The sequence below is a fragment of the Monodelphis domestica genome, chromosome 2 (genome assembly GCF_027887165.1).
Source record: "Monodelphis domestica isolate mMonDom1 chromosome 2, mMonDom1.pri, whole genome shotgun sequence".
NCBI lineage: Eukaryota > Metazoa > Chordata > Mammalia > Didelphimorphia > Didelphidae > Monodelphis > Monodelphis domestica.
In genome coordinates this window covers 114800685-114826441 of record NC_077228.1, presented here as the reverse complement: position 1 = coordinate 114826441, position 25757 = coordinate 114800685, and positions in this window count along the sequence as shown.

The window sequence follows — 25757 nt, the reverse complement described above, 5'->3', positions numbered from 1 at the left end:
CTGTTGTCTGCCCATAGATTCCAGTCACCTCTGGAGGCTCAGAGCTGTAGTTGGGAGAGGCGTCCTGGTACCTTTCGTCTTCCTTCCCCTTAAACCCAAGTGTTCTTGAATTCAGGCTTTTTAGGATGTTCCTTTTAATTTGGGTCCAGGAGGAGGGTTCCCTAGTTCTGTCCTGTTGTTAGATTTAGTTTTCAGTCCCCTCGAAGCATTGTGTTTTTGATTGGTGAGGAAGAGTTTATGGAGGTCTGAACTGTTGCTATCTCTAAGCCACCATCTTGACTCTGCCTCCAGAGTAACAATTTTAATGAATATTTAGCAAATGTTTTGGGAATTTTTCTCATGCTATCCTTGTGGACAAGATGTAAAGATATTGATGGAAAATTAACAACAGAAGCAGAGCCAAGATGTTAGTGAATAGACAACTCAGCTGGACTCCCAACATTCTTCTCTATACAACTTTAAGATTATTACAAAAATGTTTAATATGAAAATAAATATTGAGTGATAATACATGTAAAACCCAGTGGAACTGCTTGTCAGCTCATGGGGGGGGGCAAAGGGAAAAGAAGAGGGAAAGCACATGAATCATGTAACCATGGAAAAATACTTAAATAAAAATAAAATAAACAACCCTAAAATAATTCCTCAAATTAAATTTTAGAGTAGCAGAGCCAACAAATAGTTAAGATATTTTTCCAGATTAAAGCAACTTAAGAGGTAAGTGAGAGAGATCTATGACACTGGGGTGAAGGCAGCACCAACTTCAGGTTGGAGATGGGAACAGCTTCAGGGACTCTCAATCCTAAGATGGTAAGCAAGTTGGACAACTGATCAGAAAGAAATGAGAAGTAATGTTTCAAATACTGGGTGTAGCTGGAATTGATTAGCCACTCATTGCCCATGAGCAGTCCTGGATCACAAGTTCAGGGCAGAGAGGAGTCCTTCTTGTCAGTCACAAGAAAGCAGGAGACCGGTCACATAAAATAGGGATGCAAGCAAAAGTGTTTGATGTGGAGGGTGAAATAAGAGGGGTGGGCAATACTTGAACCTTATTCTCATAAGAATTGGTTCAAAGAGGGAAAAATATATACTCAATTAGGTATAGACACCTATCTGACTCAATAGAGAAATGGGAGAGAAAGGGGATAAGAGGTATGGGAGATGACCAAAAGGAGGGACGATTCAACAGATAGATGCAAAACAGACTTTTGAGCAGGGAGAGGATAAAAAGAGAGAAGGATAAACATAAGAAAATAAGATGGAGGGGAAAACATAGTAATCTTAACCATGAATAGGAATAAGATCAATTTACCCATAAAATGGAAGCTGATTAGATAACAGAATCCAACAATAAGTTTACAAGAGATACACATGAAGCAGAAAGACACGCATACAGTTAAAATAAAGAAGTAGAGTAGAATCTATTATGCTTTAGCTGAGGTGAAAAAGACAGAGTAGTAATCATGATCTCAGAAAAAAAGCAAAAACAAAAATTGATTCAATTAAAGAGAGAATCAGGGTAACAAATTTTGATGAATGATACCATAGATAATAAAATAACATTTTTTACATCAAGGTTTTCTGATAAACGTCTCATTTCTGATTAAGGAAATGCTATTTGAAGGTAAGTTTTTGGGTTGATAGAATATGAATTAAACTAGAAAAATTGTGGCCTATTAAATGGGAATGGAGCATACCTAAAATATTTGATTCAAATGCATTTGCCTGGAATCTTGCAAATAGAATCTAAAGGGTTTAAATCTTTAAAAAAAAAAAAGAAAATGGGAATGAGAAGAGCACCTATGTATATCTACCAAGCTAATGATAAAAAACACCTTTTTAACAAAAGCTTAATAATATAAAGAACTTACAATGAAACCTAAATTCCTTGATGCAAGAAGACACACTTGGCTTCAAATTTCATGACTGAAACTTAGTAGGATAGAAGCCATGAGAAAGCTAGATGGCACAGAGGATAGAGCAATGGACTGTGAGTCAGGAAGTCCAGAGTTCAAATCCAGTCTCTGATACTTAAGAGCTATCTCATCCAAGCAAGTCATTGTACCTGTTTGCCTCAGTTTCCTCAATTGTAAAATGGGAATAATAACAGTAACTACACCTCAGGATTATTTTGGGGATAAAGTGAGATATTTATAAAATTCTTTGCATAATGTTTGGCATATAAACATGATATATAAGTATCTATTTCCCTCCTTAACCTTCCTTCCTCCATGACTAGAATATGACTGAAAAATAATTCATATACCAAAGAAGGAGAGTACTTAAAAGGGGTTAAACTGTGTAGAATTGTACATTAATGAGAGATAATCCAGGAAAGAGAGGCAATAAAGTGTGGCAGACATTTTGAGTGATATTCAGCTCAGGCAAAAGCAGAAATATTGTTGTCATTTGGCAGCATGGCATAATTGAAAGAATACTAGAGTATGGATTTATTTATTTATTTGCAATGTGCTATTTTAAAATTTATTTATATATTGATTTAGAATGTTTTTCCATGGTTACATGATTCATGTTCTCTCCCTTTCCTCTTCTCTCCCCCCTCCTAGAGCTGACTAGAGGATGGATTTAAAAGAAATCTGGGTTCAAAACTAATTTCTGAAAGTCTCTGTATGAACATAACTATATAATTCAATGCCTCCAAGTTTTAGCTTCTCCACCCATGAAATGGAAATAATAGCACAAACATTACCTTTCTCATAGGGTCCTTTTGAGAAGCTAAGAAATAGTCAATGGAAAATTCATTGTAAACAATAATGTCCCATACTAATGTCATTCATTATTGTAGATGAAGAATTCAAGAACATCACAAGTCTCTTATTGAGATGTAATATAGACACTTGGAGTGTTCTATCTCTGCATCTCTGTTTCTCTCTCCTTTCTCTATCTCTGTCTTATTAAACAAAGAAGAAAATAATTTTTAATATTTTATATTATATTTATATTATAATTAATGATGATTTCCTTCCTTAAAATTTTGGAAAACCAACGAGGAAAGCTGTCATTTTAGAACTGATTCTTACCAACAAGGTCAATTTGGTTGCTGGGGTGGAGATGAAGGGAACTTTGAGGGCAAGTGATCACTTCATCATTTAATCAGTGTTAGAGATAGGAAAAAAAAAGAGGAAATGCAGTGTAGCCTAGAATGCACCCTTTTTTTTGGTGAAGTGGTTTTCAAAGAATTGAGAAAAAAAATATGGAAATTATATTGTACAAAGAAATTATGACAATTCAAACAAATCTCTGGTATTTTTGGTTCATCCTTTCTGGTTAGAGCCATTTTTGCTTTTGATATGCCCCTTCTCATTTCTTAGGACTTTCTTTCTTTCCTTGCCCAGGTTTTTTTCTAGAATTCCTGAATCCTTTTATCTGGAAATTTCCAGCTTCTTAGGTAATTGGCACCTTTTTGCCTGAGTTGTCAGAGGTGGGAAACCAATCATTATTATGTAAATAGACTTGTCGCTCTCTATGAAAATGAAAAGCCAAACTTTCTACTCCATTATCTGATGACCCTGTAGTTTGTAACTGACCTAGGTGTGACTGTAGTGGAACACATCTCTTGAATAATCATTGATCCTTCTCTGGTTTAGGGCCAAAAGATTATCTCTCTTAAGGATTGAGTCCTTTTTAATATCAAAGTATTCTCCTCCTCTGAAGTCCTAGTAGATGATGATAATGATGACAGCTAGTATTTATAGAGTGCCTTAAGATTTACAAAGTGCTTTATAACAATTATCTCATTTTATCCTCACAACAAAATTGGCAATTAGATGCTATTATCATTCCAAATTTACAGATGAGAAAATTGAAGCTGAGTTGCCCAGAATCAAACAGCTAAGTAAATGTCTGAGGCAATATCTGACCTCTTGCACCTAACTACTTTAGTTATATATCATATTTATTTCTTAGATATGCTCCCCTTGTCTTCTTTCTTTATGTTCTGCCTTCATGTCTCAAGTTAAGCATTTTTCTTTGTGGAGATAAAATGCACCCATAATAAGGCCTATTTCTTTTGGCATTACTAGCTGGTTCCCCTTTTCTATAACTACAGTGGACTAAAACAAGAATTCAGCATAGAAGAGATAAGAAACTCTCAAAAATGAAATGCTAATGAAATAAAGAGAAACCACTTTGATCAGACAAAAAGACCAAGAAGCTTGCCCAGAGAATTCTATGATCAATGTAGATGTTTTTAAAGATATGTAAAAAGATAAAAGTAAGATAGATGATAGAGAGTAAATAAAAATCATAGAATGGTCCTATAAGAATAATACTGGTAGACTGCTAAAGCTCAAAATAACCTAACACTAGTTGGGAAAGTTGAAGCCTGGAAAAAAGGTGTTTTTTTAAGAGTTATATTGAAGGAAAGGGGGAGATCAAAGACGAGATAGGACTTTTGTTTGCAGTGGATAGCATAATGAAAATGGATGATGGAAAAAAAATCAGGGCTATTCAACTCTTATTTTTGCTTCTGTTTTCACTGCAAAGGAGGGTAATCTTCAGACTGGAGAGAACATATAAAGAATAGCTAATGTGAATTGAAACTCAATCTAAGTGTGGAGAAAATGACAGAACATGGCTGTTGGATGGCTTAAGTCATGAGGTCCAGATGAACCATAATATTAAAAGAACAGACAGACATGATTGCTAAGTGATCTCTGAAAGATATGAAGAATGGAAGAAATGTGGCAGGAGGGCATATAGTCTAATTTTCCAAAATGTGAAGAGAATAGAGCCTGAAAACTATAGGTCTCTGAGTTTGATTTTGATTTCTGGTAAAATTCTAGAACATATTAAAAGCATCGTTAGTGAACCATGAAAGGAATCAGTGATCCCAAGAAGTCAGTATGATTTTTATCAAGAACAGGTCATGCTAGACTTATCTAATTATTTTCCTTGCTACAGGTCTTGGGAATTCTGTAAATATACTTTACCTGGACTTTGGCAAGTTATTTAACAAAATGTTTCATTCTATTATTATGGAACATTTTTAGAAATGTCCTCTAAAAATAGCAGTGAATTGGATTTGGAAATGTTTGAATGGCCTAACCAAGAGAATAGTTATTGATTTTATTACTGTCAGATTGAAAGGAAGACTCTATGAATCTGACTCTTGGTACTGTATTCAGTTATTTTTTTTTAAATTAAGGAGATATAAAGATTTAGTTGGAATGCTCATTGAATCAGCAAATGACACAAAAATAGCAGAGGAAGATGACATATTCTGCAACTAATATAAAACTGATCTGCATCTAAATAGGATAATATTTAATAGAAATAAATATAAATTCAATGATAGGTTCAAAAATCAACTTCACAAGTAAAATATGAGGGAGGCATAGAGGGAGAGTAATTTATCTGAAAAATACATGGAAGTTTTAGTGGACTAGCATCTCAATAGGAATGTTATGTCTGGAGAACAAGCCATTTTGGTTATAAACTTTATTGAGAGGCAGTGTTCAGGACTAAAATAACAATACTACTATGGGGTTCTGCCCTAGTTAGGTTTCATCCAGAGAAATGTGATCATTTGGGGGGAGTGTTTTATGTTTTAGAAAAGGCATGGAAAACATGGAAAATGTGTGGAAGAAAACAATTTTGTGCCTCATCCAGCCATCACCTCTGACCATCTTCTTGCTGTCTACCTTGACACACTTCACATTTTCATTTAGTTTTTAAACACTAACTCCGGGGGCCAAAATGTTCCATGTTATGAATGAGTGAGTTCAAACATGGATGACTCTATGATGCTCCCAGACCATGTTTAATTTTCCATCCAACCATCCATCCTATGGAAAGACCTTCACAAACTGATGCAGAGTGAAATAAGCAGAACCAAGAAAACATTGTAATAGCAATATTACAGAATGATCAACTGTAGTAAACCTCACAACTATCAGTACAATGAGCCAAGACAATTCTAATGGGCTTATGACAAAGAATGCTATCTACCTCCATAGAAGGAACTGTTGGAGTTGGAGTACAGATGAAAGCATATGATTTTTCACTTGTTTTGGGGGGGGTTTCTGTTTTGGGGGTTTGGTTTCATAAAATTACTCACAAAATGAACAATATGGAAATATGTTTTGCATGATAATACATGTATAACCCAGATCAAATTGCCTGCTATCACTGAAAGGGGAAAGGAGGGAGGGAGATGTTTGATCATATATCTTAGGAAAACTTATGTGGAAATTTGTAATTAAATATAATTGGTAAAAAATAATTAAAAAATTAAATCTATACTAGCTATATTTTACCATACAACCTGTTGCCACATGTCTATACCCCCCTCAGTCTGACTTCCTACCTCTTGCTTTAGTAGCTTTAATAAAAAATCAGTATTACTATTATTTTTAAGTATATCAATTAATGGCTCCTTTCTCTATTCCTTGTGATTAACTAGATTAAAACACCTTTTCAAGCCACAGATCCCCACATGTGTTGTCTTCTGCTTTTAGAATATAATCTACCCAAAGGCATAGGATCTAACTTCCATTTTTGTGTGCCTAGCACGTAGTACATTGCAATAATTATAAATTATACATTGTGATACAAAGTGAAATTGCAAAAATAAATTCTTAATAAATGCTATTTATATATTCATTCCACAAGGATGATGAAGGACCTCAAGATCTTGCTACATGAGGATTAGTTTAAGGAACTGTGAGTGTTTAATTTAAAAAGAAAAGATTTAAGGGGCATATGTTAACTATTTAAAATATTTGAAGGACCCTCATATGGAAGAGAGATGAAACTTGTGCTTCTTGACTCTAGAACTAGCAATAAAACTCTCAAATTTAAGAGAACATTTAATTTGATGTATTTTTTAAATCCTAAAAATTACATCTATTTAAGAGGAGAATTATCTGCCATAGGATATAGTGGGTTGTCCATCTATAGAGGTTGCTAAGTAGAAGCCAGCTAACCACAAAGATTTAATTACTATCTCTATGTTAATGTTTCTCAAGTCCATCTAACCTATCTTAACTTCTTTGCTGACTTCTACTTTCACACTTCTGAATGCCTTTCAGTCAACTCTATCTGAATTGTAGTCAATATCTTAAATGATGCTTATCCAAAATGGATTTTGGACTATCTTTATCTTATTTTTATTTTTATCCTTACCTTTCCTTTAACCCCTTCCCACTACTTAACTTCCCAAATATTGTAGAAGGAAAGAAGTGCAGTAAGGGCTAGGCAATAGAGATTAAGTGACTTGCCTAGGGTCACACAGCTAAGAAGTATCTGAGGGCAGATTTAAACCCAGGATCTCCAGTATCATCCACAGAGCCACCAAGCTTCCCTCGAGTCCTTTTCTTTCTGAAGATGATTCTATGATATCTTTAGAGTTATCACAGTACTATATTAGATACTGTAGATGATGTGAATGAGTCACAAATAGATTTACTCTCTATATGATCATTATTATACTTTGAACCCATTGAGTCACCATTCAAATGTCAAATGTTAAGGGTCAGTAAGAATGAAAGACTCGGCTACTTTCCCAGGAGATCTTTAAATATAGGGTATCATATATGAGTCTAATTTTTTATGAAAGATTAATAAATCTGCCTCTATAAAATTCTAAAGGGAATAATACAAAGAACAAATAAATACTGTCTTAAGGAAGGGAGAAAGAAAAGGCCCAGATTACATGTTACTTTTCTAAAAAGGAAAGCCTGGATAATGGGACAATATAATGGCAGAAGAGGGCACTGAAAGCAGAAGGACAAATGAGGAGGAGGTAGGAAAGAACCATTGCTATTTCCCTCTGTGGCCAGCCCTGTTTATAGAGGCACTGCCTCAAAGCAGTAGCATTGGCCTACGGACACCTAGTCAGCTGTACTAGTGTGAGAAGGCTCTGTCATATGTGGATATGGCATAATTAGAAAAAACTATGATATCCCAAATGATTAATTCTAGCATTAATACAATAGATCAGTCAGACAATAATTTTCCTTTGTCACAGCAATCAAATTAGTTTAAATATTTTTCCTCTCTACCCTGGTTTTTTAATCTAGTAAGCTTACCGATAGAACTTTAGAATTTATAGCACTAACTGGCAGGGATGAATAAAGAAAATGAATGTCTCTGTTAACAAGAAACTTATAACACATGCTTAAGGCTTCTCCCACCATTCCATGCTGAATAATTTACTCTGACCTTTAGCCTATTAAATAAAATTAAAGGGTTAAAAGAGTTCCAGAATGCCCATTTGTCCCTAGAAACAGTTGTTTCTCATATTTTTGAATTCCTCAAGCAGGGTTTCAACAAAAATATTCAAGTCAATATTAATACTTTGACACACCCCAAGAACATTGCATTCAGTTCTGGACACCTTATTTTGGAAAAGGCATCAGTAAAACCAGCAAGCATCCGAAGGAGTACAACCAGTGCAGTACCTCAAATGCCTGCCTTTTAAGGATCTGCTAAAGGAATAGGGAGCGTTTGGTCCACAAAAGAGGAGGCCCATAGTTTACTTAATTGTATATTTCAATACATAAATATTGTCCTGTGGAAGATTATTTCATTTGAACATAATGAGGAACAATAGTTGGAAGTTACAAAAGGACAGATATAAATTAGTTAAGGGAAAAAGTTACTAACAATTGAACTATCCTAAAGTAGGATGGACTTCTATAAAATGGTTCATTCTCAGTAGAGATTTTCAATTAAAGGTTGGATGATGACTAGAGATGTGTTGCAATGGAGATTCTTTTTCAGGCATAAATTGGGTCAAAGTGGCTGTTGAGGCTCCTTCCAATTAAAAAATCAGTGATCCTATAAAATCCACATCCTTTCTTGCCCTCGTGAACTCTCTGTCTCTTTATGTGTCTCTGGCTTGATCTCTGTCTCATTCTCTATCTCTCTGTATCTTTGTCTCTCTCCATTTATCTCTTTTTCTGTGTGTCTGTTTCTATCTCTCTCATTACTTTTTACTCAGCAGGAAATAATTGGTTTGGAGGAAGGCAATATGTAGTCATCTCACTCCCTGAGAGCTTTGGGATACTGTGGTATGGACCTATGTTGCTTACAATTTCTGTTGCTCTAGAAAAGGAACTGTGTGGAGAGTGGAGTGGAGTGGAGTGGAAGGAGATTCACATAGAGGGACAAACAAAATGTGTGAGAGAGAGGTTCCACTGAAGACATCAATGAAATGATCTTTCCCCATTTAAAGCAAATATCAAATTGCTCATCCCAATACTTTATCCTGTTGAGAACACTTCTCTCTTGAATCAATCAATCATAAGTTTTAGAATAAGTGTAAAAACAGTCATTGATCACTTGGAGTGATATTACAAAGAAAATTGTCTTTGGATTGGCTGGTGAAAATTGGTCACACCCTGTGGCTTGTCTATAAAATACTGGGCCACCTTGGGATAAGATTTTGAGCACTTTGATGTTGAAAGGAAAGAACAGGCCTAGAAACAGCTGAGCTAGAAAGAATTAACAGAATAGGAGTGACCAACAACAAGAGAAAGTATAAGTAGGACTGAGTTACAGTGGAGAAGACAGAGATTGAATAGAATTTTGACCCCAAGGAACCTTGGAGTAGAAGATTCAGGCTGATGCCAACATCAAAAACTCTCAAAAATGGAGCAAATTCTGAGAAATGATCTAATCTTTCCCATATTCACCTCTTAGTTCCTTTCTACTATGTATTCAAATATATTGTGATGCTTCCTCACCCAAACATTTCTTATAACCTGAATTTTGCTTCAAACATAATATTGGCAAAATATAAATTAAAATAAAAATTAAAAATAAATTTGCCTAAATGATAGGAAATTTCCTAATTGGGGGCTTAGCACAATTATGATGATATTTGTCATTTTTCACTTAATAGACTCCTTAAATGAGCAGAAGAGGGAACCACAAGAACTTGAGCAGTCACTGTATTGCCTGTTGGCTTAAAATGAGCTAATTATTACAACACAAGCATTAGGTCAGTTTTCCATAATAAGCAATTTCCAGGTGAAGACTGTTGTCTCAACTGCCCTGTCAGATTCTAAGTAGAAAAGAGAGAATAAGTATAAGAATAAGTCCATGAGTGGGAGCCCACACAGAAAACAGAGAAGCCCCTTCCTCCTGAGAGTTTAATGTGGGAACGAGCCCATAAGGGTGACATGGGCGAGGAAGAGAGGATGAAAACCAGGAATATTTTTGTGTATTTTTATATGTGGGTCAATTATCGCTACATTTCATACTCCAGGCTACCGCAAGACCGTCATTTGCTAGGCAGAATACTTGGTTTAGTTATCGCCATTCATCCAACCAACAAAAGTTTATCAAGCACTTGCTATATGTAACACATATAGGGGATACAGGAATAGATGCAACATACTGTGCTCCCAGTTTTCAGAATCTGATAGTCTGTGGGTAGGAAAGAGATATGGGCACAAAGACCTATGAATCAAGGGAATGAAAAAGGAAGGAAAACATATGAGCACTTGGAGGGAGAGACGTGGACTCCAAGTTTCCTGGAGCTAGTTTCTTTAGGTTGAGCTCTTGGCTTATATTGCAATTCACGTGTGTATAGCCCTTTAAGGTTTACAGAGTTCTTTCCTCACATCAACTCTTAAAGGTAAATGTTTTGGGGGAAGTTAGGTGACTCAGTGGATTGAGATGGGACATCCTGGGTTCAAATCTGGTCTCAGACACTTCCTAGTTGTGTGGTCCTGGGCAAGTCATTTAATCCCCATTGTCTTTTATGCCTTGGAACCAGTATACAGTATTAATTCTAAGATAGTAGGTAAAGCTTTATTTTTTAAAATAATATTTTATTTGATCATTTCCAAGCATTATTCATTAAAGACAAAGATCATTTTCTTTTCCTCCCCCCAACCCCCATAGCCGATGCGTGATTCCACTGGGTGTCACATGTGTTCTTGATTCGAACCCATTTCCATGTTGTTAATATTTGCATTAGAGTTTTGTTTAGAGTCTCTCCTCTGTCATATCCCCTCAACCGCTGTAGTCAGGCAGTTGCTTTTCCTCGGGGTTTCTATTTCCATAGTTTATCCTTTGCTTATGAATAGTGTTTTTTCTCCTAGATCCCTGCAGATTGTTCAGGGATATTACACCACTACTAATGGAGAAGTCCATTACATTCAATTATACCACAATGTATTAGTCTCTGTGTACAATGTTCTCCTGGTTCTGCTCCTCTCGCACTGCATCACTTCCTGGAGGTCGTTCCAGTCTCCATGGAATTCCTCCACTTTATTATTCCTTTGAGCACAATAGTATTCCATCACCAACATATATAACAATTTGCTCAGCCATTCCCCAATTGATGGGCATCCCCTCGTTTTCCAGTTTTTGGCCACCACAAAGAGCGCAGCTATGAATATTTTTGTACAAGTCTTTTTTTCCATTGTCTCTTTGGGGTACAGACCCAGCAGTGCTAAGGCTGGATCAAAGGGTAGACATTCTTTTGTCGCCCTTTGGGCATAGTTCCAAATTGCCCTCCAGAATGGTTGGATCAGTTCACAACTCCACCAGCAATGAATTAATGTCCCCACTTTTCCACATCCCCTCCAGCATTCATTACTTTCCTTTGCTACCAAGCTAGCCAGTCTGCTTGCTGTGAGGTGATACCTCAGAGTTGTTTTGATTTACATCTCTCTGATTATAAGAGATTTAGAACACTTCTTCATGTGCTTATTAATAGTTTTGATTTATTTATCTGAGAACTGCCTATCCATGTCCCTTGCCCATTTATCAATTGGAGAATGGCTTGGTTTTTTGTACAATTGATTTAGCTCTTTATAAATTTGAGTAATTAATCCTTTGTCAGAGGTTTCTATGAAGATTTTTTCCCAATTTGTTGTTTCCCTTCTGATTTTAGTTACATTGGTTTTGTTTGTACAAAAGCTTTTTAATTTGATGTAGTCAAAATTATTTATTTTACATTTTGTGATTCTTTCTGTCTTGCTTGGTTTTAAAGTCTTTCCCCTCCCAAAGGTCTGACATGTATACTATTCTGTGTTTACCCAATTTACTTATAGTTTCCTTCTTTATGTTCAAGTCATTCACCCATTTTGAATTTATCTTGGTGTAGGGTGTGAGGTGTTGATCTATTCCTAATCTCTCTCATATTGTCTTCCAATTTTCCCAGCAGTTTTTATGAAATAGTGGATTTTTGTCCCAAAAGCTGGGATCTTTGGGTTTGTCATATACTGTCTTGCTGAGGTTGCTTGCCCTCAGTCTATTCCACTGATCCTCCTTTCTGTTTCTTAGCCAGTACCAAATTGTTTTGATGATTGCTGCTTTGTAATATAGTTTAAGGTCTGGGACTGCAAGGCCCCCATCATATGTTTTTTTTTTTCATTATTTCCCTGGATATCCTTGATCATTTGTTATTCCAAATGAATTTTGTTATGGTTTTTTCTAAATCAGTAAAGAAATATTTTGGGAGTTCAATGGGTATGGCACTAAATAGATAAATAAGTTTGGGTAGGATGGTCATTTTTATTATATTGGCTCGTCCTATCCATGAGCAGTTAATGTTTTTCCAATTGTTCAAGTCTAGTTTTAGTTGTGTGGAGAGTGTTTTGTAGTTGTGTTCATATAGTTCCTGTGTTTGTCTTCGGGGATAGATTCCCAGGTATTTTATTTTGTCTAAGGTGATTTTGAATGGGATTTCTCTTTCTAGTTTTTGCTGCTGAGCTGTGTTGGAGATATATAGAAATGCTAATGACTTATGTGGGTTTATTTTGTATCCTGCAACTTTGCTAAAGTTGTTGATTATTTCAATTAGCTTTTTGGTTGAATCTCTGGGATTCTTTAAGTAGACCATCATGTCATCTGCAAAGAGTGATAACTTGGTCTCCTCCTTGCCTATTTTGATTCCTTCAATTTCTTTTTCTTCTCTAATTGTTATTGCTAGTGTTTCTAGTACAATGTCAAATAGTAGAGGTGATAATGGGCATCCTTGTTTCACTCCTGATCTTATTGGGAATGCATCTAGTTTATCCCCATTGCAGATGATATTAGCTGATGGTTTTAGATATATACTGTTTATTATTTTTAGGAACGACCCTTCTATTCCTATGCTTTCTAGTGTTTTTAATAGGAATGGGTGTTGTATTTTATCAAAGGCTTTTTCTGCGTCTATTGAGATAATCATGTGATTCTTGTTGGTTTGTTTGTTGATGTGGTCAATTATGTGGATGGTTTTCCTAATATAGAACCAGCCCTGCATCCCTGGTATAAATCCTACTTGATCATAGTGGATGATTGTTCTGATCACTTGCTGGAGTCTTTTTGCTAGTATCCTATTTAAGATTTTTGCATATATATTCATTAGGGAGATTGGTCTATAGTTTTCTTTCTCTGTTTTTGACCTGCCTGGTTTTGGAATCAGTACCATGTTTGTGTCATAAAAGGAGTTTGGTAGAACTCCCTCTTTGCTTATTATGTCAAATAGTTTGTATAGTACTGGGATTAACTGTTCTCTGAATGTTTGATAGAATTCACTGGTGAATCTATCAGGCCCTGGGGATTTTTTCTTAGGAAGTTCTTTGATGGCTTGTTGGATTTCATTTTCAGATATGGGATTATTTAAGAATTCTATTTCCTCTTCTGTTAGTCTAGGCAGTTTGTATTTTTGTATATATTCATCCATATCACCTAAATTGGTGTATTTATTGCCATATAATTGGGCCAAGTAATTTCTAATGAATGCCTTAATTTCCTCTTCATCGGAGGTGCTGTCCCGCTTTTCATCTTTGATGCTGTTAATTTGCTTTTCTTCCTTCCTTTTTTAAATTAGATTGATGAGTACTTTGTCTATTTTGTTTGTTTTTTCAAAGTACCGGCTTCTTGTCTTATTTATTAAATCAATAGTTCTATCACTTTCAATTTTATTAATTTCTCCCTTAATTTTTAGGATTTCTAGTTTGGTTTTCTGCTGGGGGGCTTTAATTTGATCGCTTTCGAGTTTTTTATTTGCATTTCCAATTGATTGATCTCTGCTCTCCCTAGTTTGTTGATATATGCACTCAGGGATATGGATTTACCTCTGATTACCGCTTCGGCTGCATCCCAAAAGGTTTGAAAAGGTGTTTCGCCATTGTCATTTTCCTCAATAAAATTATTAATTGTTTCTATGATTTCTTCTCTAACTATCCGATTTTGGAGTATCATATTGTTTAATTTCCAATTAGTTTTTGATTTGGTTTTCCATGTACCTTTACTGATCATTATTTTTATTGCCTTGTGATCTGAGAAAGCTGCATTTATTATTTCTGCTTTTCTGCATTTGTGTGCTATGTTTCTGTGACCTAATGTATGGTCAATTTTTGTGAATGTGCCATGTGGTGCTGAGAAGAAGGTGTATTCCTTTTTATCCCTATTTATTTTTCTCCATATGTCTATTAATTCTAATTTTTCTAAGATTTCATTCACTTCTTTCATCTCTTTCTTATTTATTTTTTGGTTTGATTTATCTAAATTTGATAATGGTTGGTTTAAGTCTCCCACTAATATGGTTTTACTGTCTATTTCTTCCTTCAGTTCTCCTAGTTTCTCCATTAGAAATTTGGGTGCTATATTATTTGGTGTATACATGTTGATTAGTGATATTTCCTCATTATCTAAAGTCCCTTTTAACAAAATATAATTACCTTCCCTATCCCTTTTGATCAGGTCTATTTTTGCTTTGGCTTTATCAGATATCATGATTACCACTCCTGCCTTCTTTCTGTCAGTTGAGGTCCAGAAGGTCTTACTCCATCCTTTAATTCTGACCTTGTGGGTGTCTACCCACCTCACGTGTGTTTCTTGAAGACAACATATGGTAGGGTTTTGGATTCTAATCCAATCTGCTATTTGTCTACATTTTATGGGTGAGTTCATCCCATTCACATTCAAGGTTATGACTGTCATTTGTGGACTCCCTGGCATTTTGATAACCTTCCCTAATTCTAACCCTTTTTCCTTTGGCTCTACCTTTTAGTCCAGTGATTTACTTTAAATCAGTCCCCCTTATCCCCTCCCTTGATATGTTTCCCTTTTTAGTCCCTCCCCTTTTGTTACCTCCCCCTCCCCCTCTCTTTCCCTCCCCTTTTGTTTTCCCTCTCCACTTCCCCCCCTTGGTTTTCCCTTCTCCCTACCCTTGTTGGGTGAGATAGAATTCAAGATCCCAATGGATCTGGATGTTTTTCCCTCTCAGAGATGATTTCCCTGAGAGTAAGGTTTAAGTAAAAATTCTCTTCCTCTCCTTCTTATAGGAGTTTTCTTCCCCTCCCCTTCCCATCTGAATCTTTGTGTGAGAACGATTATTCTATTTGGTCTTTCTTTTCCCCCTATTTACACATTACATTTCCCCCACATGTTAGTATACATAGATTGATATAAATGTAGTCCTTATAGAAGAGAGTTTGAGTAAAAGAAGATAACATTTCTCTCCTTTTCCCTTTCCTTCATATTTACCTTTTCAGGTATTCCATGCTCTTTGATTTTCGATATCGAACTTTCCACAGAGCTCTGGTCTTTTCATTGCAAAAAGTTGGAAATCTTCTATTTTGTTGAATGCCCATACTTTCCCTTGGAAGTATATAGTCAGTTTTGCTGGATAGCTGATTCTTGGTTGAAGACCCAGCTCTCTTGCCTTTCTAAAGATCATGTTCCATGCCTTATGATCATTCAGAGTAGAACTTGCAAGGTCTTGTGTCACCCTGATTGGCATTCCTTTATATCTAAATTGTCTTTTTCTGGCTTCTTGTAGGATTTTTTCTTTTGTTTGAGAGTTTTGGAATTTGGAAATTACATTCCTGGAAGTTGTCTTTTGGGGGTTTAGTGTAGAGGGTGTTCTGTGAGCTCTGTCAGTGGTTGTATTGCCCCCTTGTTCTAGAATCTCTGGGCAATTTTCTTTGACTATCTCTTGTATTACGATGTCTAGTTTACTGTTTATTTCTGGCTTTTCTGGAAGTCCAATTATTCTTAAATGATCTCTTCTCCCTCTATTTTCCAAATCTGTCACTTTGTCAGTGAGATATTTTATGTTCTCTTCTAATTTCTTGGTCTTTTGGCTTTGCTTTATTAGTTCTTGCTTTAAAGCCTGGTTTTCTTTTACAGTTTGGTCAAATTGGTTTTGTAGATGTGTGAATTTCTTTTGCATTATTTCCCACTTTTCCTCCCAGAAGGCTTCCATCTTTTTTATAATTTCAGATTCAAATTCTTCATGGGTTTGTGGAGAGTTTCCATTTCCTTTGGAAGGTTTTGAAGCATTTGCTTGTGTTTCCTCTTCTATCTCCTCTGTGTTTTGTATTTTTGCTCCATAAAATGTGTCCAAAGTCGCCCCTTCTTCTTGTTTTTTTTTTTTTGGAATTTTGGGGCTTTTGTGCTTCTGTGGAGTTTGCCATCTCTATCTGAGTGGGGGGGGGGGGACTAGCTTTTCTTATCTCTGTCTGGTGTTCAGAGGTTTTAGCCCTAAGCAGATTGTCCGTTCTATGCAGTTGTTGTTCTGTCTTCCCGGGAAGCCAGGAATTGCTGATTTGTCCCTGTTACTGCCCTCCTCTCCTTGGCACCCTCCTGATGCTTCTCCGTTGCCTTATTTCCACACTCTAAGCCTGGCTTGGCCCTTGTTCCTATGCCTTAGCCGGACAGCGGCAGCACTCTGCGGGGGGAGGGGCCGCGGCTTCCTGGAGCTCAGAGGGCTCCTTATGAGATTAGCTTTCCCTGGGTTGAATTTAGTATGCCTTGAGGCAGGGACTTTTTTTCGTGAGACTCTATGGAAGGATCCAGCCAGGGGGTTACAAGCTCCCCCCCTCTCTCTCTGTTTCCCTGCTGTCTGGGTGCCCCCTCAACTGGGTCAGGTTGTTTTTAGGATGTGACCTTCAGAATAGCCGGCTCCCGAGGCCCTTTTGCCAGCCCTGAGGGTTGCTGTTGTTCCAGATGACCCTGCTCTCTGAGGGGGAGGGGCCGTGGCTTCCCGGAGCTCCGAGGGCTCCTCCCAGGGGGTTAAGAGCTCCTCAGTCCCTCTCTGTTTCCCTGCTGTCTGGGTGCCCCCTTGACTGGGTCAGGTTGTTTTCAGGAAGCGGCCTTCAGAATAGCAGGCTGTGGGGCTCTGAGGTTGCCTCTGCTCCCTCGAACTCAGACTTGGCTCTCTGGGTTGGGGGGGATGGGTCCTAGGACCTTCCTTCTGCCTACCCCTTAGGTCTGAGTGGTCTCGGGTTCTGGCTTTTGGGGGGGGCGTACCTTTTGATCCAGGTCCAGGTCCAGGAGGAGGACTCCCGGGGTCTATGCTGTTGATCGTTTTGAATTTCGGTGCCCTAGGAGCATTTGGTTTGAGATCGGTAAGGAAGGGTTTCAGGAGATCTGGACTTTAGCTTTCTCTAAGCCGCCATCTTGACCGGAAGTCAGCTTTATTTTTTTAAGGTAGATGTTTCAAGTGCTATCCTCATTTTATAGAAAAGAAAACTGAGGCTTAGAATGGAATGGTTACTTATTTGAGTTTACATAAGTAGTTTGTTCATACAAACTTATATTTATACTTAGATGGTAAAGTCAGGAAACCTTAAGTTCAAACCTTAACCTCAGACCTTAAAAAAAATGTTAATTGTATGACCCTGAGGAAGTCACTTAACCTCTGTTTGTTTTAGTGTTCTCATCTGTAAAATCAGTATAATGATAGCACAGACCTCCGAGAGTTTTTATGAGGATCATGTAAGACAGTATTTCTTAAATACTTTACAAACATTAAGAAATGATATAAATTTCAGGTATAAAGAACATGCAGATAACATGTATCTGAGCTAGGATTTGAACTTTTGGTCTCACTCCATTCTGTCTGTAGCGCTCTTTCCACCATCTCTTGTTATTATTATTCTTATTTGTTTTTCAATCAAGTCAGACTCCTTTTGACCCCATTCAAGATTTTCTTGGAAAAATACTAGAATGCTTTCCATTTCCTTCTCCAGTTCATTTTACAGATCAAAAAACTGAGGCAAAAATGGCTTACTGTCTTGTCCAGAGTCATATAACTAGTGTCTGAAGCCAGATTTGAACTCAGAAAGAGAAATCTTCCTAACTCCAATCCATAATCCACTTAATCCATGGGTTAGAATGATCATTATGGGGGTGTCCTAGGATAAGAAGCCTCAAATGTTGGCACCCTCCAAAGGACCAGCTCATGCTCAATGTTTCCCTACCCTAGCCTCTCTCCTACCTTTCACGCTGCATTCACGTGCATGCACGCGCAGACACACACACACACACACACACACACACACACACACACACAGAGCGAGTCATATTTTTGGAAACTGATTTGCAAGGTTGTGGGTCCTAACAATGACTAATGCACTTTCTGCAAGATCTACAGCTTATGGAGATAATGCTCTTCTCCATTTGGCAGTGAAGAGAGGTGCCCTGGCAGCATCTGGCTTGGGAACTGAAGAAAGGAGAAGAAAGATTGGAATTTTAAATAGGAAAGAATTAAAAATATCCCCAAACCGGATGCCTCCAGATGCTGTGGTTTCTACAGATTCTGCAGATTCTGCATTACAACTCAAAGCAGTCCATTTCTCTTTCTCCCTACACCTGACTGACTCAATAACATTTTCATTTCCATCAATGATTAAGGAAACTTTGAAATACATCTCCAAACTAGTTTAGAGTTGTTTTTTTTCCTCTCTCCCAGAAGTAAGGTTCTAAGTTGCTGATCACAGTTCTTCTAGTATTCATTCAACCAGTTATTTATTGAATATATGCTGTATGTAAGGCACTGTGTGGTAAACAAAGATGAATAAAACACAGCCCCTACCTTCAAGAAGCTTATAATATCATGGAGGGACAAAAGATTCAATGAGCACTAATTAGTATTGGGCAAAATGTGATAATCAGCCTTAGAGGGCAATAAACAAAGTGATATAGGACTCAATCCAAAGGAGGGATCATTGCTGCTGGAATGATCTGCAAAGTTTCAGCCACTAACCTATGTGACTAAGATTTTGATGCATTACAATCAGGGACAGTTTGGTGGCACAGTAGGTAAAATGCTGGGTCTGCAGTCAGCAAGGCTAATATTACTGATTTTGGTCTCAGATGCTTAACCAAAGCTGTGACCCTGGGAAAGTCATTTAATCATGTTTGCCTCAGTTTCCTTACCTGTAAAATGAGCTGGAGAAGGAAATGGCAAACCACTCCATTATCTGCCAAGAAAACCCTTAAAGAGGTCATGAAGAGCCAGATATGACATAATATCAACAAAATCATGGGAGAGGGAAGAGGAGGCAGATTAAGTATTTGAACCTGGGCTAATGGCATCAATAAAAATAAATGAATAAAAGGACAAGAATATAGGTGGTCCAGATCACTATGTAAGTGCCAGAGTTTCAGCCAGGGGTTCAGAGACATAAGAGACAATATTAAAAAGCAGAATGGAGATGGCACATAATGATCCAGAAACTCCTACATAATTTTAGTGCATCTTCCCCTGATCATATATCCTCTAGATCTTTTGATTAGAAATCCTGTCTTGTTCCAAAGCACAATTTCCATAGTTATTTTTGTTCCTTATTCTCCTAATCCTTAATATCACTGCCAGCCCTCTATTTGTTGACTTCTAGACTTTTTTATGTGCCTGTTATCGGAATCCCCCCTTCTAGGTGGACAATACATGACAGATAGCAGAAGATTCCTTGATCACTGTAGTGGAAGAGGATCTGGGTTAAAAATCTGCCACTTGCTACCTATAATGTTTTGGCCAAGTCATTTTACCTCTCTGTCTCTCTTCTAGAAAGTGGAGTTGAAATATGCATTATCTAAGATCCTTTCAACTCTAAATCCATTACTTTTATGCTTTTATTCTTTGCCTTTCCTCTGATTGTCTCCTTTATGAAATTATGAAGATTTCTCCTATGGGCAGCTAGATGACATAGTAGATAGAGCACCATCCTGGATTCAGGAGGACCTGTGTTCAAATCTGGTTTCAGACACTTCCTAGCTGTGTGACCCTGGGTAGTCACTCAACCCCTCTTGTCTAGACCTTTCCACTCTTGTGTCTTAGCATTGATGCTGAGTCAGAAGGTAAGGGTTTTTAAACAAACATACACACAAGCAAAAGATATTTCTAACATGGAAATAACACAAAGCTTATATGCTGTGGGGTAAAAGTCAACTTCAGAAATTCAAGCCCCTAGAGTCAGTAAGATAACAAGCATTTATTTATTAAGTGCATACTGTGTGCAAGATATGGCACTAAGTGTTGGGTATATACAGAAAGCAAAATGAGCCTCTGCTCTTAAGAATATTACATTCTAATGGAGAGAGAGACAAACAGGAAAATAAATAGGTATACACAGTGCAAATAGAGAATTGATAGAAGGTAATCAGAGAATGGAAAGTAATCTGAGAGAGGAAGGAACTAGGAGTGTGGGGGGATCCAGGAAAAGCTATATGGATTAAGTGGAATTTGAACTAAATCTTGAAAGAAGCCAGGAAGGTAAAAGTCCAAAGTGAGACATTCCAAGAATGGAAGAAAACCAGTACAAAAACACAGAAACAACAGATAGAGTTTTCTGTGTAAACAATTAGGCTATTGTCATTGGTTATAGAATACAGGAGGAGGATCATGTAAGAAAACTGGAACTGAAGGGAGATTTCAGTTTATGAATGACATTAAATGCCAGACAAAGGACATTATATTTTGACCTTTGAGTTAATAGAAAACGATTGTAATTTATCGAGTAGAAAAGTGACATATTAAGAAAAACATTAGAAAAGTCACTTTGGCCACTGAGCAGAAGATGGATTTGTACTAGAAAAAGGAATGATTCTAGGAAAATAATTAGATATGTATTGTCATTGTCCAATTGTGAGGTGATATGGAGACCTGAACATAGGTGATGGTAATGAGTGTGGAGAAAGAGAATGCTTAAGAGAGAGATTTTGAAGGTAGATTTGAAAACAGGAGGGATATGTAGAATGAGTTGGAATGAAGATGGCACTAAGATTGGGATCCTAGATCATTGAGAAGATGATTGGGTCCTCAATGGGAACACGAAAGTTGTAAATAAGAGAAGATTTTAAGGGAAAGGAAATAATGAGTTCTGTCTTCAACATGTTTCCTTTGAGATGCCTACAGGATATCTAGTCAGAGTTGTTCAAAAAGCAGTTAGTCACATGAGACTGAAGCTCAGGAGAATTTATATGGGAATCATCAATAGAAATTATAATTAAACCTATAGGAGCTGGTGAGATCACAAAGGGAGAGAATACATAAAAGAAAAGAGGGCACTGGACAAAGCTTTGTCCATGTCACTACTATGGCTAGCAGGTATGACATGAACAAACTTATAATGCTGATATTCTAAGGGTTCTAATGTAGTCTAAGGATTCAACCTCTAGGGATATTTGGGAATCTTATTAAGGAGACACAAGTTATACTAATGCACTGTTGATACAATTGTGAACTGATAAAATCATTCTGAAGAGTAATATGGAAACATGCCCAAAGGGCCCAAAAAGCAGGCATACTCTTTGACCCAACAACACCACTATTGGGTTTGTATTCCAAAGAGATCATAGATAAGTGAAAAGAATTTACTGGTATAAACATATTTTTAGCAACTCTTTTGTTAGTGGCAAAGAATTAGAATCTGAGGGCATGTCCATCAATTGAGCAATGGCTGAACAAGCTGTGATATAATATTGTAATGGAAAACTATTGCACTCTAAAAAATGATGAGTTAAAAAAAACCTGGACAGGTTCACATGAACTGATGCAAAGTAAAATGAGTAGAAACAGGAGAACAGTATATATAATAACAGAAATATTGTTTGATGATCAACAGTGAAGGACTAAACTATTCTCAACAAAACAAGGTTCTGAGATAACCCATAGGGCAAAGACCCATAGTCAAAGAAGTATTGAAATCTAATTACACATCAAAGCATGCTATCCTTAACTTCATTTTCTTCATGAGTTTATTGTATATGTGGTATATGATATGTCTTCCATCACAATATGGAGAATATTGAAATACATATTGCATGAAAGCACTAGCCTAACCTATATAAGACTATTTACCACCTTGGGGAAAGAGGCAAAGGAGGAAGGCAGAAAATCTGAATTGAAAAATGTCAGAAAACAATTGTCAAAAATTGTTTCTACATGTAATTGAAAAAATAAAATTTAATAAAAAATTTAAATTAAATTAAAATTAAAATGATAGTAGTGATAGTAGCAATGGCTGCACAAGAGACTCAGGCTTTAATGTGATCAGTTCTTCTAATTTCAAGTGACCTTGATAACTTGAAAGACTTTTCTGGATTCAATGTGACCTTAAAGACCAATAACATTTTTGGTCATATCTAGCAGAAGTAGGATTTCTGACATCCAGTATGAGAATGAGGGCCATGAATTATGGTTATGCCTTTCATGTTTATTGGACAACTTCACAAAAGTCTCTTGGGAACCAAAAAACAAGTTCTGAGACTGGTTGCATCAAGAAGCTACTAACAGATACATGTAACATCTATCAAGGACTTGGTTGGTGAATATACCAGTACTGTACATTCAAAGCAGTAAGTCATGATCTTGGGTGCAATAAAACCTCCTTAGTAGATTAATCTTGAGAGTTTAAATCAATCCCGGAATACGTACTAGACATCAGGATATGTTTCCTGATGTTCTTCACAAAGAAGGATTCCTCCATTTATAGTCAAGGGAAACTCAAGCTCTTTACTTCATGAATCTCAGATGCAGGGAACCAGATGCCTGCAAGACAAAGAAATCAGAACTTAGCTCCAATTGGTCCTTGCAAAAGAAATAAGACAGAATAATAGGGGACTCTGCTGCTACCATAGGAAACTAGGATAGCATCAGAAAAAATCCTTCATAAAGGACTTCATGTTTAAAAAGCAATCCATAGAGCAACCATACACCCCATCCATCTTCTTAGCCATGAGGCAATGAACCTGATACTTATTCTTGCTAATTAAATTATTGATCCTCATTCATTGGGACACCCATTCTTTCTAATCAAGCTTCTATTACTCAATTATTGCTGCTAAGCATACTTTTTTCCTTATAGATATCTTATAGCATATGGAACATTCTTTCCATGTATACAGGCCTCTATAAAAGCTACCTGAGGTTTAAGCCACTCAGTAGGTGAGTATTCACTTAAAAACCGAGTTCATAAATCCTTACCAATCTGTTTCTTTTGACAGACAGATGACACATTATTTCAAAACAGGAGACATTTAATCAAATAACATAGCAAATAAAGTGATGATTATACAAAAATCCTCCTATTTATACAAGAAGTAAACTAATCCAAAGGTTATATCATCAGTGGGGGATGGCACACATGGAGAGAGCATGTATGATAGAGAACATGTATAGGACATACACATATGAACAGAGAACAATCAGAAAAGGACATATACCGAGAACCCATGTGATCAGCACTCATATATGGCCCAGGGAACTCATATTCTTGATGCAGCAAGGGCTGCCAGGGTTTTCTTTGCTCTCTTATTAGTTTCTGATGAATAAATGATCTCTGTTTTCCATTGCATATGTGACCTCTGCTGAGCAGTTTGCCTCTGCTGTATGATCTCTTCTGATCCTGAAATTGATATGCTTTTCTCTGCCACCATCTTTGTTTTAGCTATTCAGGGTCATTGGCTAGGCTCTCAACTCCTATCTACCAGGTGTAGTGACTAGAAACCTCTCACTGACAAAGGCCAACTAACATCTGCAGCCCATAGACAAAGCTACGAATCATCATATTTAGTTAAGGATATCTAACAAAAGCCAACCAGATTGTCCCAGGCTAAAATTATCTCATATACTATTTGTGTCTAATGTTGATTTAACATCAATGGTCATAAGCAATTATTTAATGTAGGGGTAGAGATTCCTTGAAACTCCTATTCTAATGGGGATCCTTTATTGATTCATCTCCCCTAATTATTAGTGCTTCCTTCACATCTACCTTGCATTTAACTCCCTTTTGGTATATTTGGCATTTATTCAGTACAATGCATATATGCACATGTGTATATACATATATTATAGATACACACATAAAGACACACACCTTCATATACATAGAATGTAAGGTTCTTGATAATAAAGACTATTTCATTCATCATATTTGTATCCTTCTTTTCACACAGTGCCTGGCATATAGCTGGTGCTTAATAAGAGCTAATTTGTTGATTCATAGTTATTGGAGATACAAAGACAAAAATGAAATTATCCCTGCCCTTGAGGAACTTACATTCATGAGGAGAAAACAAAATGTACAAATATAAGAAGGTATAAAGTATACATAAAATAAACTGTAGGTCATTTTAAGCAGGGAGGCACTAGTAGCTGAGGGAATCAGGAAAGCTCTTTTTTAATTTTTAATTTTTTATAGATTTTGTATAAATGCAATTTTTAATAATCAATTTAAATATATTTTGTAATCTATGTTTTCTCTCTCCTTCCCTCTCTGTCTTCCCCATCCCAAAGATGGCAGGTATCATGAATTAGGTTGTATAATACAACATATGTATATATGTACATATATATATATATATCATGATGTTATAAAAGAATACACATATCGTTTACACTTGGAAGAAAATTCATGGAGGAAATAAAGTGAAAAATGGTATACTTTAATCTGCATTCAGACTCCATAAATTCTTTTTATGACAGTGGATAGCGTATTTCATTATGAATTGTACTGAATTCTTGCATTGCTGATAATAGTTAAGTCCTTTACATTTGATCATTGTACACTATTATTGTTACTGTGTTTATTGTTCTCCTGGTTCTGCTCACTTCTTTGCTTCACTTCATATAAGCCTTTCCAGGGTTTTTGTGATTGTTTTGTTTGTCATTTTTTATGGCACAATAGTATTCCATTATAATCATATACCTCAACTTGTTCAGCCATTCCCCAATAAGCAGACATCCCCTTGGTTTCCAATTCTTTGCTATCACAAAAAGAACTGCTATAAATATTTTTGTATGTGTAGGTCCTTTCTCCCTATCTTTGACCTCTTTGAGATACAGACCATGTGGTGATATGACTGGGTGAAAGGGTATCACAGTTTGTCTGTTCTTTGGGTATAGTTCCAAATTTCCTTCCAGAATGGTCATATCAGATTATAGCTCTACCAACAGTGTATTGGGGTCCCATTTCTCTTAATTCCCTCCAACATTTATCATTTTCCATTTCTGTCATATTAGCCAGTGTGGTAAGTGTGAGTTGGTTCCAGAAAAGGTCTTAAATATGAAAATTCTAAGAGATGAAGAATGAATTCCAAGCACGAGATAGAAAATATAAAGCAATTGAGATGAGATGGAATATTGTGTATCAACAAGAAGATGTTTGGCTAGACTATAGGAAACATTAAAAGGAAAAAATGTATAATAATTCTGGAAAGTTGGAAGAGGTCTTGAAATCACAGTAACCCATAAAAATCACTATACTTTTCCTTTCTATCTAGGTAGGCACCTTCTTCATATCCCCATTAATTCCTTTTTATCTGACAGAGATCCATCTAGATACTTAAGACTTATGATACTCTAAGGTCTTGACCTCCCCTTGAAGTGAAGGCTACCTGGAGGTGCTAAATAGTTAATCCTCCATTTCCAGTGGATTCATCCTTTCTGAATAATTAATTCCATATAACCATGAAGTAAAATGTTCATTGTCTCTGGCCCAAGGAAAGCCAAATATTGTTCATTCAGAATAGTTAAGCTTGACATTCTACGAACT